This window comes from Thunnus albacares, chromosome 1, assembly GCF_914725855.1.
Source record: "Thunnus albacares chromosome 1, fThuAlb1.1, whole genome shotgun sequence".
NCBI classification, from domain to species: domain Eukaryota; kingdom Metazoa; phylum Chordata; class Actinopteri; order Scombriformes; family Scombridae; genus Thunnus; species Thunnus albacares.
In genome coordinates, this window is record NC_058106.1 from 35,046,440 (window position 1) to 35,061,001 (window position 14,562).

Genomic DNA, 14,562 nt, shown 5'->3' on the forward strand with positions numbered 1-14,562 from the left:
AAAATAGAAACAGTTGCATGGAGGCAAAATGTGAAACACATCATTACATCACATCACTATATAAACTCAGCTCTGGACGTGCTGAGAATAAATAGATATTTATTGAATTATTATGCAAGTCAAAGAGCTAATTTATATATATATATTTTATTCTTCTCTTGTATCAGATTTGGATAATATAAGCAGAAACAATTAGTAGTTGAATATTAAGTAAAAGCAAAACAGAGCACAGAGTAAAGTATTAGTATTTCTGACTGGTTGAGGTATTATTATAAAGTGTATTTTTTTGCAATTCATTTTTAACCCACCGTATTAATATTTGAATATTCAGTTATAAGTTTAACTCATCAGAAAGCTTCTTAGATATTGTCAGAAAGATGATAATTCTACTTTTTTATGTTTATGTTTGTTATTGAGGTCTTAGTGGGTGGTGGTCGTATATGCGAATGCATTATATTGAAAAGTGTTCTTAATATTTTGTCCACTCCATTAACATACACAACGGGAAAATATATAAGCTTCATAAATGTTGAATTTATGGCAGAGCTGTTGTGTTGTGTTAGATGCTGTAGTGGAAGAAATACTCAGATCTTTTACTTCTTTTAAAACTTTGATTTTTGCTGAAATATTGGATCATTTGAACATTTATTGAAATGAAAGCATGTGAGCTGTTAACAACTCATAGACATGTGAAATGTGACCCCGACTACACACTGCTTTTTGTAAGACGTCAAAAGCCAAAAAGGTTGGAAACCACTGGTTTCATCTTTAACAATGTGTTGTATTTTAAAAGCTTTTTATATTATCCATTGTGTCAAATCTTCATCTGAAAAGTAACTAAAGCTGTCAAATAAATGTAGTGGAGTAGAAAGTACAATATTTCCCTCTGAAATGTAGTGAAGTGGAAGTATAAGTTGGGTAATTTCATCTCCATTGGGACAGTTTTTTGTAATTATATCTTGTGATTGCGTTCTTGTCATATATCAATTTAAAAAAAAATAACATGATACATTTCTTAATTCCTCAAGGTGTCCAGTCCCTTTACGTGAAGAAATTAAGTGTGTATGATATTTTTTTACAAAGCATGACTCACCATTTTGTTTTTGTTGTAGTTGAAACAAAACTGTTTTTCAGTGACATGTTTTGGTAATTTGGGACACAGTTTCATTAGTGCCGCCAATTGCTTTTATTTCCTTATGCTGCCTCAATATACCCGAATTCACCTTATCTCAAAATTATACTTAAGTACAGCTACTCTCCATCCCTGCACGGTATATGAGAGAAGATGTTTTTCCAGCCTCTGATAGCGCTTTTTCCGACGGTCCTGCAAGGCAGCATTAAGCCGCGCCGCAGACAGTGAAGGGTTAAACTCTGTAATAGGATGAATGGATATTGTGGTGAGCAGCATCTGATTACACAGAGACGCCAGTAGGCATCGGAGGGGGGAAGACACTTTACTATCCACCAGCCAGAAACTGCTTCTCATTCCCTGCTGGAGAAAAAGACGCACTTTACTTTTTATTATTATTATTATTATCTTTCTGTTTCTCTCGAGGAATAAAAGTTTTTCAGTCGAGGAGAGGAAGAGAAACCACTGAACCGATGATTATCTTGTGGCTGTGGAGAGGCTTGAGGTCGGATCTTCTCGTCGTGTAAATGGCTGAGGGGGGGCCGGCGGAGGAAACTTGCAGGATGTCGCAGTTCGTGAAGGCATAAAGGAGAATTTACCGCTCTATTTTATTTTATTTTTTTTATTTTTAATACACCTCTGAGCGTTAATCTATCCGCCTGAGAGGAGAGAGAGAGAGAGAGAGGCTGCAACTCCAGGTGGATTTAGCTTCTGGTGTGTTCCTCCAGGTAAGAGACCTCACCTGTCTGCTTCAGCGCATGATGATGATGATGATGATGATGATGCGGGTTTATAATACAGCTTTATAGATCTTATCAAACACTTTACCGTGTTTTTGGCATCGAGCTGTCAGATAAGGCTGCTGACAGATGGTTACTAACAGCAGCGTTTAGTGGAGATTCTTGTCAGTATCGATCTTTATCATTTAAACACCTTTTTTTAAAATTGAAATTGAAGTCTTTGTTTTTGTAGGTTATGATCTTGTTTGGTTGTTTATGTCAATATATGTTTACACACTGATGCTTATCAGAAGTTCAGGAATTCTCCCAAAATGCATCTGAGGTCTGTAGTTTGAATATTATGGTTGTATAATGATGCGTTAAAATACAGTGAAGCTACACAAACATACTGCAGAGGAACAATCACACTGCAAATATCATGAGTCAACAAATAGTTTTATTTATTTATTTATTTTACACCGTCTGCCTTCTCCAGGTAAGTAAAAACTCACATTTTAAAAGCTGCATTAGTGTTTTTTTCTGCAAACTGGCACAGTTAGCTTGAAGGACAGTTTCTCATGTCTGTCTGTCTCAATTGTTCACGTCTTGCTGTAATCATTCCTCCTGTTCATACTGACCATTAGATGATCCTTTCATAATGCACTTACAATGTAAATGATGGGGAAAAATGTGCAAAAATGTATTTAAAAGTTTATCTGAAGCTAATATGAAGCTTCAAATCAACGTTACAGTCCCTCTTTTTGTTTCTATTCTTCCACCGCAGCTCAACAGGGAAACACAAAGATGCTAAAAAAGACTGTAAGCGTGTCAGATATCCTCTTGATCAGACTAACTCAGACTGCTGAAGCCTCATATAAGCTTCACATCTACTTTTAAATGACTGTGTGGACACACTGTGGATTTTTGGCCTCCATCACTTCCATTGAAAACACATTTGAAGGGGATCTTTTAATAGCCAGTATGAACAGGAGGAATGATTACAACCTCTTCAGCTGTTCATATGGGCACCAGACTGTTGTTTTTATGACAGACTTGAAACATTGTGAACCCTCCTTTTTTAACTGATGGTTTTTCTCCAGACTGGCAACAAACAAAACGCTGACATACCGTTAGTTTATCAATTTGTTATGGCCAACATGTCAGCCAGCTGCAAAATCATCATCCCTTCAGCCTTTTTCACAGCAGTTGGGCTGCAACCAATGATTAATGTTGACTAGTTTCTACATGAATTGATTAGTTGTTTGGTCTATAAAATGTCAGAAAATTGTGAAAAATGTTCTGATGTCTTGTTCTGCTCAGACCAAAGACCAGTTTACTGTCATAGATGACTAAAGAAACCAGAAAATATTGATATTTTAAGAAGCTGGAAATAACATTTTCTTCTCAAGAAATGACTCAAAACGATTATTGCATCATAAAAATAGTTGGTGATTCATTTTCTATCGATCGGCTGATCATTGCTGCTCTACACAGCAGACGCTTTGACTTGTCATAGTATGAAAAGTGCAGGTGTTACTAATAATACCAGTAACGATGGCTCTGCTCTAGTCAGGTGTCCCAGCATCCTTTGCTTTTCCTGTTGGACATGTGTAGAAAAACACCTGTCAGGTTTGGGTCCTGCTGATGAACATAAGTCCAGTGCTGACTCTGTTTCATCTCTGCCAACATCTAATAAAAATATCTGCTTTTATAGCCGCTAGTTGTTTTCTTCACCAGCTGGTCACTAAATGTTTTTCCCGGGCAGGCAGCCGACAGTGATCGTTATTTGTTTGCTCAACAAGTTGACTGTATAATCATTCCAAAATAGAAAATGTAAGAAAACGTCAGAGTAAAATTATAACAGATTAAAACAAAATAGAGAAATCATTTAGTAAAACCAGATGTGCTGGCAGATCTGAGAAGCTGAGAGACTTTTTTATTACGTGGCTCTTCTTGAGAAATAACTACAAACCACAATCAGTCATCCGTGCAAGTTCTCGAAACTGCAGGTCAGAGCTGATGACTGTTCCTGCAAGACTCTGTAGTTGTGATGATGATGATGATGATGATGATGCTAAATATGCTGAAATAATAAAGACAGAAAGCAAAGTGCCGTTTAGGAAACTGTGTGTGTGGAAACAGTGACTTTGTTTACATGCACAGAATATTCCCTTATTGTGAAAAAGACAATATTCCTACTAAACTGTTTACATGGCTAATAAAAATTAACATTCCACTAATATTCCCGTTTACATGCAGCCGTGCATGCTCCCTTTATCACGTCAAAATATAGAAAAATGGATCAGCTGGAGCCGTTTTGCTTCTTTGCTTCAAAATTTCAAAGTTTTCCATCGGAGGCGGACATGTTGGATCATGCGAACACGGACTCCCTCTTTTATTTATTCCTTCGTGAAAAGGTTGGCGTTGCGACATTTGCGCATATCCAGAAACCTGTTGATATCCAAGTCTTTTTAAAAATGTTTAAAAGTAGACATGTTTCTCCTTCCAACCAGAAATGAGGGTTTTTCTTTTGAGCATCTTTATCCCAGCAAACTGTCGGCTCAATCAGCTACATTCAGCTGATTCAGAATATCCAAACACAATATTCTGTTTACATGACCTGCATCAACTTTGGAGTATTGTCATAGTGGAATATGAGTGTGCATGTAAACCTACAATTTTTGGTGAGAGTGAGACAGAACCATACGGGTCATTGTGCCGGAAAAACCAAAACTATGAGCTAAAAGAGGAAAATCGGAAAGCTGAGGAAAGGATTGAAGTCATCAGAGAGTAAATAACCACACGATGAGGATGTAATTTGCCATTTTGCCTCGTAAAAGATGTGAGAAATGTCACTTGTGGTCCTTCAAAAAATCCCTCTTATGTGCTCTCATTTAACATTATTCATCATGTTTTTTTGGGGTTTTGCATAATTATGATAACATAATTCAGCGATGTTTAATCGAGAACACATTTGTAGTTGTTGAAACAGTCACGTTTCCCATGATTTTACTTTTATAAAGCAGACAGTTTGGAGCCTTCAAACCTTTAAAAATGCTTCGTCAGTAGCAGACTGTAGACTGGTGGAAAAAAAAAAGGGACTAAATCCTCCTCTCAGTTATCTGCAACCACTAAAAGATTTCATCAGTCTGGACTCCTGTGAGGTGAATCCAATCAGCCAGAGGTCTGCTGTCTAATATGAATCCATGTGGGGGAGATTGGGGAGCCCCTGACGAGCAGCGGTATTAAAGCTGCTGGATCCATAGGGGAGGGGGGGGGGGGGGGGGGGGGCGGCTCAGGGAGGCAGAAACCTCCCTCAGCTTCAGGCTCTAAATCCTGCCGAGCAAGTGGAATTTCATGGAAACATGAAATATGTCGGCGCGGAACGTTAACTCCCACCCAGTCCGTCAGCTCTGCTCTGATCGGCCCGCTTAAGAAAGACTTTAAAAAGTGACACCAGAAGTCTGAATTTAAGGAGTGCAGGTGGGGCTGAGCAATATATTGATATTATATTGATATCATGATATGACATAAAGTCTTTTCCTTGTTTTAAAGGCTGCTGAACTGAACCAGACTGCTCCAGCTGTTCTATTATTTGCCTTCACACACTTATATCCTCATTATATCCACATTATTGATGAAATATTATGTCAAAGCACCGATATTCATCCCTACAATATTATCACAATATCAATATCAGCGTCCAGTCCTACCTGCAGGTCATCCTGGAACAAAAGTAACCTCATGCAGACCAGCTGGCGACTGCCACCTGTTTGTTGTTATTTTCTACTTTTATGAAGAGCCAACACTAGTATTTATTATTTCCTGTTAGTTAGGTAAGATTGCTTAATTACTTTTGGACATTTTATACTGACTTTGATCTAAAAGAGTTGCTAAAGTGACTTAATGTGTAAAAAAAACAAAACAAAAAGCGAAACCAGACATAATCAGAGGAAAAAAGGTCGTACCGCCTCTGTTGTAAGCTGTAAACAATGTAAAAACTCAAAAATGGATCCTTTATGTTCAGAGATATAAATACTAGAATATTGTCTTTTAGTTTATTGTTCATATTTAAAGCTTCAATCGACAGAAATTTAATCAGCAAATATTTTGTTGATTCAGTGACTGTTTCACAAATTTTTTTAAAGCAAAAATATTAACATTTTGTTGGTTTTAGCTTCTCGAATGTGATGATTTGAAGCTTTTCTGTGTCATACATGATAGAAAATGTAATATTTTTTAGATTTTAGACTGTTGATCAGGTAAGAGAAGACATTTGAAGAAGCTTTTTACAGACATTTTATAGACAATTGATTCAATTAATGAAAACAATCGTTAGTTGCAGCCTTGTTCATATCTTTAAGAACTTAAGCTAAAGTTATATTTTGTCAGAGACCATAAATCCTGGGAGTTCTGAGCAAAGCGAGCTGTCATACAGTCACACTGGAGGTGAATGTGAACGGCAGGTTCTGGGTTAATCTTTGGCTCTGCTGCATGCCACGTGCAAAACAGGATCCTGCTTGCAGGCTGCAGAGCTCGGTGCAGAGCTGGCATGGAGGCAGTCCTGGCCCAACATGGCCTCAGTGATGTGGTTATGGTTAGAAACGAGCTGAGAGAACAGCTGTGCGTGTGTGGGAACAAGGCTGAGCTGTCCCTTTCTTGACTCAGTCTCTGGCCTCGCTGTACTCCGCCTCCCCTGTGATCCGCTTTCGTTTTGTTTTCTGTTCCTCGCCTCGCCTCTGCCGGAGAGCCGTCACATGGTTAGTCGTCGGTTTGACGCGGAGCCTCGGCGGAGGCGGACCTGCTGTCAGAGAAATGAGATCAGCGCCAGTAGGAGTGTGAAAAGTTGACATTGGATCATTTGCATTTGAGTCACACAATATCAAATAACTGCAACAGGTTTTCATGAATGTTGTCAGTAATTTGATACTGCAGGTGCAAGTACAGGTGCTTTCACATTTGGATATTGACAAGAATCCTTTGAAAACTGTCACTAATAATCATGTGGATATGATGGTGTTCTGTTGGATTCAGGTCAGAAATACACTGAACTCACTGTCATGTTCATTAAACTAGTTTGAGACATGATGCATTATCATGCTGGAAGTATCCATTAGAAGATGGGTAAATTGTGGCCATAAAGGGATGCAACAACACTCCAGAGAGGCTGTGACATTCAGACAATGATTACTTGGTATTAAGGGGCCAGAAGTGTGCCAAGAAAACATTCCCCCACACCGTTACACCAGCAGCAGCAGCAGCAGTCTGGACTGTTGACACAAGGCAGGTTGGGTCCATGGATTCATGCTGTTGATGCCAAATTCTGACCCTACTATCTGCGTGCCTCAGCAGAAATCGAGATTCGTCAGACCAGGCTTTGTTTTTCCAGTCTTCAACTGTCCAGTTTTTGGTGAGTCTGCTCTCACTGCAGCCTCAGGTTTCTGTTCTTGGCTGACAGCAGTGGAACCCGCTTTGGTCTTCTGCTCTTGTAGCCCACCCGACGCGAGCTTCCAAGTTCTGAGATGCTTTTCTGCTCAGCACAGTTGTAAAGAGAGGTTATCTTTCATCTTTGTCCCAGATGACTAAAGAAACCATAAAATATTCACATTTGAGAAGCTGAAACCAGAGAATTTGGACTTTTTTTTCCTTAAAAATGACTCAGAATGACTATTCAATTATCAAAATAGTTGCTGATTAATTTAATAGTTGGCTACTAATGGAGTAGCTGACTAATAGCTGCAGCTCTGAAGCTCCTGACCTGTATCTGCATGACTGTATAGAGACAGAACACAACATGTTATACTCTGAACACCACACCCACCAGAGGGGAAAACAGTCAGTGCTATAATATGCAACCAATGGCTGAAATGCTAACAAAATGCCTGTAGCTAGCAAGCAAAGGATTATTTTAGCCCCATATGTCTACCAGAGAGGAAAAGGTAGCTTATAGCATATGCTGAAACCTGTTTATATTATGATATACATGAATGTGAGAGCTGACATCACGTCTGCAGTAGAGATGACACAGCTGCGTAGCAAACAGGCTGGTATGACACTTTCCACAGCTGATAACTACAGCTTGTTAACAAAGGCGGGAAATTAGACGCGCAGACATGCAGTCATTTCAGGCTGCAGGTTAACTATTCTGTGATTTTAAACGTCTATTACAAACACTTAATACCTTTCAATTAAACAGCTGTTCAATTTTATGGAGGTTTTGGAGCTTCAGGCTGTCAGGTTTGTGTCTCACCAACCACACGGCAAACACAGTCCTGCATCCACTTTTGTTTTCTTAAAGGTTCAGTTTTGCTGTTCGGCAGCTTATAAAAAGTTAGCTCTGGGTTCTGTCGGTAGTGGATCCCACCGCACGGCAGCTTTTAGGTATTTTTGAACTGTTTTCCCCTCTGGGGTGGGCGGGACTTAGTCGCGTTCTGTCTCTATGCATTACACTGCTGGCACATGATTGGCTGATTGGATAATTGCATTAATAAGCAGGTGTACAGGTGTTCCTAAAGAAGTGCTCAGTGAGTGTATGATCTGTAAATGATGAAATTTAAGCTTTATCACAGTATTGCAACACCCAATATCCCAGATAACATGTCATTATATTTTCTGTTTCCTATTAATTGGATTCAAGACCAAGTCTTAAATAAACAATATAAGAATTAGACAATCTTTATTATCATAGAAGGTGAAAAAATAAGGATTTTGCAGAATTACAGTATTAAACGTGATCCTGTTGTCATTTTCATTTGATTCAAAGCTTTTTACATTAATTTTTTTGAAGCCAGAACATTTCACCGCATTTGTTTTTATCAGGTCGACAGCAGGTAATGATGTCATAAATCACTGTCAGTCACAGTCGATACATAATTGCAGTGAATGACAGATAAAGTAAGTGAATGTTTTGCTTTTGGTTTTCTTGAAACAGGTCTGTCTTCATACCTCGCTTCCTCTGCGCTCTCACTGCTCTCTCATATCTAACCTCATGGCATGAAGCAGCTTATGTGCTTATGTGTATGTGTCGCATTATTTGCTGTTGTGTTCATTACTCACCGCTGTTTTGGAGAGAAGAGGCTTTGTGGGAGATTCTCGGCTCTGGGTCGTGAAACAGTCGACATTAAAAAGCGGAGCTGATGTGAAATAAAACAGCAGTTTAGAACGTTTCTATCTAAATGTCATTATGGTCTGAATACAGACGAGTGGAAGCAGATTATCAGAAACTATTTCAGTAGTTCTAAGTATAAATTTATAGTTCTCTAATGATGAAAATCCCGAGTCTGGATCACTATTGAAACCAAAGCAAAAACTCTGCAGTACAAAGTTTATTTTCCCAATAAGACTGCAAGATGTTTTATGTTTTATTATTCAACATATTTTGCGTCATCATGACTGTGTTGGAAATTTAAAGATCCCCTCCAGACATGTTTTTAGGACATATAAAAATCATCTGCTTGGAATAATAAATTGTATTTGACATGTTTTTCCACCGAAAGTGTTCAGTTACCTTGTAAAAAAAAAAAAAAAAATCCTTAAAATTACATCTCCTTCCTTCCTTCCTTCTCCTCCTTCCTCACTGAAAAGTTCATCAGTTCACGCAAATATTTTTCAATTTAAAAGTTTAATTAATGCAAACGAGATGTCGCACTGGAGGCTTCAAGTTTCCACATCACGCTTGTGATGACGATTGGCTCCAAATATTGTCACAAAACCTGCTCGTAGGCCCGCCCCCTTGAACTGCATTGTCTTAACTATACATTTAAATGTTTTTATCAAATATCTAGCAATTTAATTACACATCGCATATTTTCTCAACATCATGCAGCCCCACTTGAAGCCAGATTTTGTGTCAGTTTGGGTTCATAAAAGATGAAACCTTATTATTTACTACAAGCAAATTAACCCTTTCATGCAAGAATTATGATAACCTCAGTCAGGATTTTTTTCCTAAGTGTTTTTATTCCCCTTTAGGCATGAAAAATATATTTGAACTTCATTTTTTTTAAACATGTGGTGTCTGATGTGCAACTATACCATCAAAACCTCCATGCATATCTAAGAAAACTGCTTTTGAATAGCTGTCCGCTGTAGTGACCACTATGCATGAAAGGGTTAAAAGGAGACTACCGCTGTTTTTTGCATGTTTTAGTCCCATTTACTACACATAATACAGACATCAATTACAGTGGTGCAGATTTTTCTGTCTTCCAGGCAGATATTGGCATCCTTTCATTTAACAACAGTGTTAAAATGAACTTGACTGGAAACATGTTTGAGATGGATGATCCATCAGAGTTTGCTTTTATTTTCATTTATAATTGTGTGTATGTAGTTGTAAGAGGGGACTGTAAAATGTAAAATAAATGATAATAACCCCAAACGTCATATAAAGTTTATATATAATGTACTGTAAGTATATAGACCTTTCTGCTATATCCTATAAAACTGAGCTACGTTCAACTGTCACTCCCATCCCCCGCCGTTCTTCCCTCCTTCTCCCTGTCACATTGAGAGCAGGATTTCAGAGCAGTCTTCTAGTGGAAATATCTTCATAAATCCCATGACTTTGGCCAAATCTTACATTTAAAAATCACTTTTTAGTAGGAATTTTCGTCGCCAATCCATTGATTCAGGTTTGAAAGTGGTCTGACTTATAGTTTAGACGTCAGACGCCTCAGTTTGGCACAAAGTCAATGCCCAGAGATTGCCTCCCCATTGGTTTAGACTTAGACTACCACTGTTTTAGCCCCATTTACTACACATAATACAGACATCAATTACAGTGGTGCAGATTTTTCTGTCTTCCAGGCAGATATTGGCATCCTTTCATTTAACAACAGTGTTAAAATGAACTTGCACGGACTGGAAACATGTTTGAGATGGATGATCCATCAGAGTTTGCTTTTATTTTCATTTATAATTGTGTGTATGTAGTTGTAAGAGGGGACTGATTTGAAAACGGTGCCCCCAAATCTGTAAGAAAATGTAAGAATAAAAGCAGAAATCTTGAGAAAAACACTGAAAAATCTGATGTGAATCTGTCGAGATGAGATTTGCAGTAAATTGACTGACGTAAAATCACTAATGTGGTCTTTTTAAACATGACACCTCCCTCCCAACTCATTGCCTCGGCAGGTAATTTTAGAGGTGTGAGCTAACTGCTCTGACCTCCTCTTATAGGGGCCGCTGGTCTCCTGCTGTTTTATTAGACTTCCACTACAGGCTCCTTGTGTGGCATTTCACCGAGACTCCCAGAATGTGCCACCTTCCAGCCAGCGCCGAGCCTTATAACAGGCAGCTCGTCCAGCTTCCTGAACCAGCGCCTGTCTGCAGGGAGATCTAACCGCATGCTGCTGGCTGCACCGCTGTTTAACAATCCTCTCTGTGTTTTCCCCTTTGCTGTCGCATCTGCTCCTGAGGGATCCTTCTTCCTCTCCGTCTGTCCCTCTCTCTCTCTCTCTCTCTCTCTCTCTCTCTCTCTCTCTCTCTCTCTCTCTCTCTCTCTCTCTCAGGCCCGGAGACAAAGGCTGTCTTCTGTTTGGACGTCTGTCCGTCTCTGTTTTTCGTCTCTGAGAAGGTAAGTTCTGCTGTCACTCTTGGGCTCTTCCCTTCTGGCTGACTTGTGTTGGTTCTGTGCAACATGTGGTTTGTGTGTTATTTCTGCTGTATGTTCACTGTATGTAATCATGCTTATTGTGATGCAGTTATTTAACATCAGCTCTAATACTGCGTAGTAAAAACAGCAGCAGCAGCTTCAATCCTCCGTCTGTCCACTCAGGATGCGTTCAGGCACAGCACTTAGTGTCGGTCAGCCGCATTTGTTCAGGGTGCAACACGCTATCACCATACTTACATGTAAAACAGAAGAAAATACACTTGCAGTGGAAAAATGTGCTTAAAATGCGAGTGAAACGTGGACGTTACACAGCCTGCGTGATGTCAGGCGACTGAAAAGCGCAGCTGAAACACCTCATGAGTAGACCAGCCTTATGATTCACCGAATAGCTTTCTGCGTTTTGAATCCAACATTTTGGTTTAACAGTGACACACAGCTACTACTTGTAAGCTTTTAAGTAAAAAAAACATCCTTTTGAGATGTGATTGAACCTGACCAGCTTCATGACGCACTAATCATTGAAGTACAGCAAGTTTGTGACTCAAAACCAAAACATTGTGAACAAGTATTTAAACCAGATGTTGAAAGTATAAATTAAGAGATCAGGAATTCTACACATTTATGACCTTCCCGTATGTCAAACATGTAGGATAGGAAAAACCTGATGTTTCCGTTATGAAACAGCTGCAGCGGTTTTCCAGTTTGAAAATCAGAAGTCAAAGCAAAGACGGCGCAGCATGTCGCGTTTGTCTAATCAGAAGGATTGATGTCGATGTCTGCAGAGAGCTATCCTTCATCTATTGTGCTCCTTTTTTTAAACTGACATCTGTCTCAAGCAGATGTCTCTTAAGCCCTGTCAGTTCACAGCGAGCAGAGTGAAACTGTTGTCTGCTAGTAGTAGTGAATACGTTTATCTTCACAATCAGCAGGAGATGTTTCTGTTTCACATATTTTCAATTTACTTCTGTTTTAATTATACGTGGAACAGGTTTTGGTGAAATGTGCAGTTCCTGGTTGGGAATCTGAGTCTTGTCTGTTTTGACTGTGACTCACCAGATAGCTTATCTGCTGTGGATGTCATTTAACGGAAACATTGAGTATCAGGGTTGCAATGATAGAGTCAGTACGATACATGATATAGGATTCACAGTTTTGATACACCCACAAAAAAAACCCCCAAAAACATTGGAGTGAAAGCTACAAAATCAGTTCATGGTGCAAAAAATGTAAAGGTTTTTCTGAAAGATGTAGTATAAAATGCAAATATAGACCTCCTAAATTAAAAAAAAAAGTAACACACCTAGAAAATCCTAAAGATAAGCAAATGCCTGGTTGGAGTAACGTTCTCTAAACACTTAAGTCTAATCTAATCTGATCTTTATAGGTGCTGGTAGGTAGATTTTTTTTTTTTTTACCTTTTGGATAGAGCCAGGCTCAGTGTTTGTAGTCTTTGGGCTATGCTAAGCTAACCAGCCGTTGGATATAGCTTCATGTTTAAAGGATAAGGCAGGTGATTAATATATTTTTCTTAGTGTGCAATCAATTGATCCTACTTACAAGTATTGTGTGTGTATCCAAAGCCTGATATATCTTATTCCTCTGTGCCGTAGATCTTTATTGTTGTCCAAAAACTATTAAAAATACATCAGTGAGCCACACCGCTGCACTGGGTGACATGTTGCTTTGTCACAAACACGTTAGTTTGTTAAGAAATGGCTTTAAACACTAATAACTCACAATCGATCACATTTTCAGTCTCTGGAGAGTAGTTCTGTATAAGGCAGACGCTACTGAGCATGTGCAGGAATGCTTTGCTAGCTTGTTGTGCTACATATCAACCTCTTGACTTTGTACTGAAGTTTTTTGAGAAATGTATAATGTAGTAGAAAGTCAAGAGGTTGTGATATGTAGCACCCACATCCTTTAACATGCAGATATGAGAGTGGTAACTGTTGGGGGGAAAAAAGCAAGTAAGCGTATTTCCCAAAATGTTGAACTATTCCTTTAATTATCAGAGTAATGCAGAAGGATATTTTTTTTAAATTAAAGGCTTGTCGACATGTTCAGGCAGCAGTTGAGACGTGACAGTTTAATTATGCCTTCTGGCTTGTAATTAAATAAAATTTGTGCCTTTTGGGAGTCAAAACTGATTAGTTTTAGTTAACAGTGCGATCTGTTTTTGGTTTGACAGAATTGCTGCATACGACAGCAGTCTGAGAACATTTTCGGATGATATTTTAGTCTCGAGCATGATGATGGTGTATGACTTTATGTTTCCTCCTCTTGGCATGTTCTCAGTCTTCTCATTCGACGTGTGCGTGTGTGTGTTAACCTCACATTTGTGACGACACCAGGGCTGGAGAAAGCAGTGAGAATTGAGTCCTGTTGGCATTTTAGTGAAGCTTCAGCTACAGCTAAGCCAAACACCAGAGTGGGTTGTAACATGGAAACAAGGCTAATAAAACAGCTTGTGGGCACTTCTCCATGCTCATCCAAGGAGGGATTCTTTCCAAAACACCACATTTACATTTACAAACTGTTTTTTAAAGAGATTTTACTTCCTGACTTGCCTCAGTCGCCATTTCGAGTGACAGATGGATGTTTCTTGAAAACAAAGCATGATGATGGCTTTCAAAGTAACCCATAATATGGTTTATTTTTGTCAATAGCAATCATGTTGTAATGGCTTTGAGCATGGTTATCTTTTTTTTTTCTTTCTTTTTCCTCTAAACAGTGAGTTTCTGAGTTTCATTGTGGAAAGAGACACAGCAGCACTCTGGTACACAGCTGTTTCTCAGGCTCTGATATACAGCCAGCTGTTGGCAGAGTAACAGCAGCTTGAGCAAAAAAAAAGTATCTTAAAGTGCTTCTGTTTATAGATGCCTCTAGGCCCTGATGTGCACCTACATATACTCACAAGTACTGCTGCTGGAATGCAGACGTAGCCGAGGAGCTTACAGGCTAATGCTGTTGTAGGCCTCCACGTGCTTGATATGTAGACGCGTATAGGCCGAGCTCGGCTGCAGGGAAACTGTTGGTGTACATTAATCAGATTAATGACCGTGAGTTTTCCAGTTGAGCTTATGAGACCTGGACCT

At 39.0% G+C, this 14,562-nt stretch overlaps 1 protein-coding gene and 1 long non-coding RNA gene across 4 annotated transcripts in view; one reads left to right on the forward strand and one right to left on the reverse strand.

Moving 5' to 3' along the window:
- The first annotated feature begins 1,398 nt into the window (after nucleotides 1-1,398).
- Nucleotides 1,399-14,562, forward strand: part of pacsin3 (protein kinase C and casein kinase substrate in neurons 3) — a 47,042-nt gene continuing 33,878 nt past the window's right edge. Inside the window, exons 1-2 of one of the 2 annotated variants that reach the window (XM_044356189.1) lie at nucleotides 1,399-1,857; nucleotides 11,361-11,425. The gene's annotated coding sequence lies outside the window, so the exon portion shown is untranslated. The remainder of the gene's footprint in view (nucleotides 1,858-11,360; nucleotides 11,426-14,562) is intronic. The other variant, XM_044356199.1, reaches the window with a different exon arrangement.
- On the reverse strand, nucleotides 6,529-8,425 carry LOC122985496. Of its 2 annotated transcripts, none has more exons than XR_006404131.1 (3): nucleotides 8,030-8,425; nucleotides 7,087-7,430; nucleotides 6,529-6,649 (listed from the first exon to the last, which is right to left on the reverse strand). It is a non-coding gene; the product is annotated as an uncharacterized LOC122985496 (long non-coding RNA). The 2 variants fall into 2 exon arrangements; XR_006404132.1 differs by having other exon boundaries at nucleotides 6,529-6,652; nucleotides 7,040-7,430.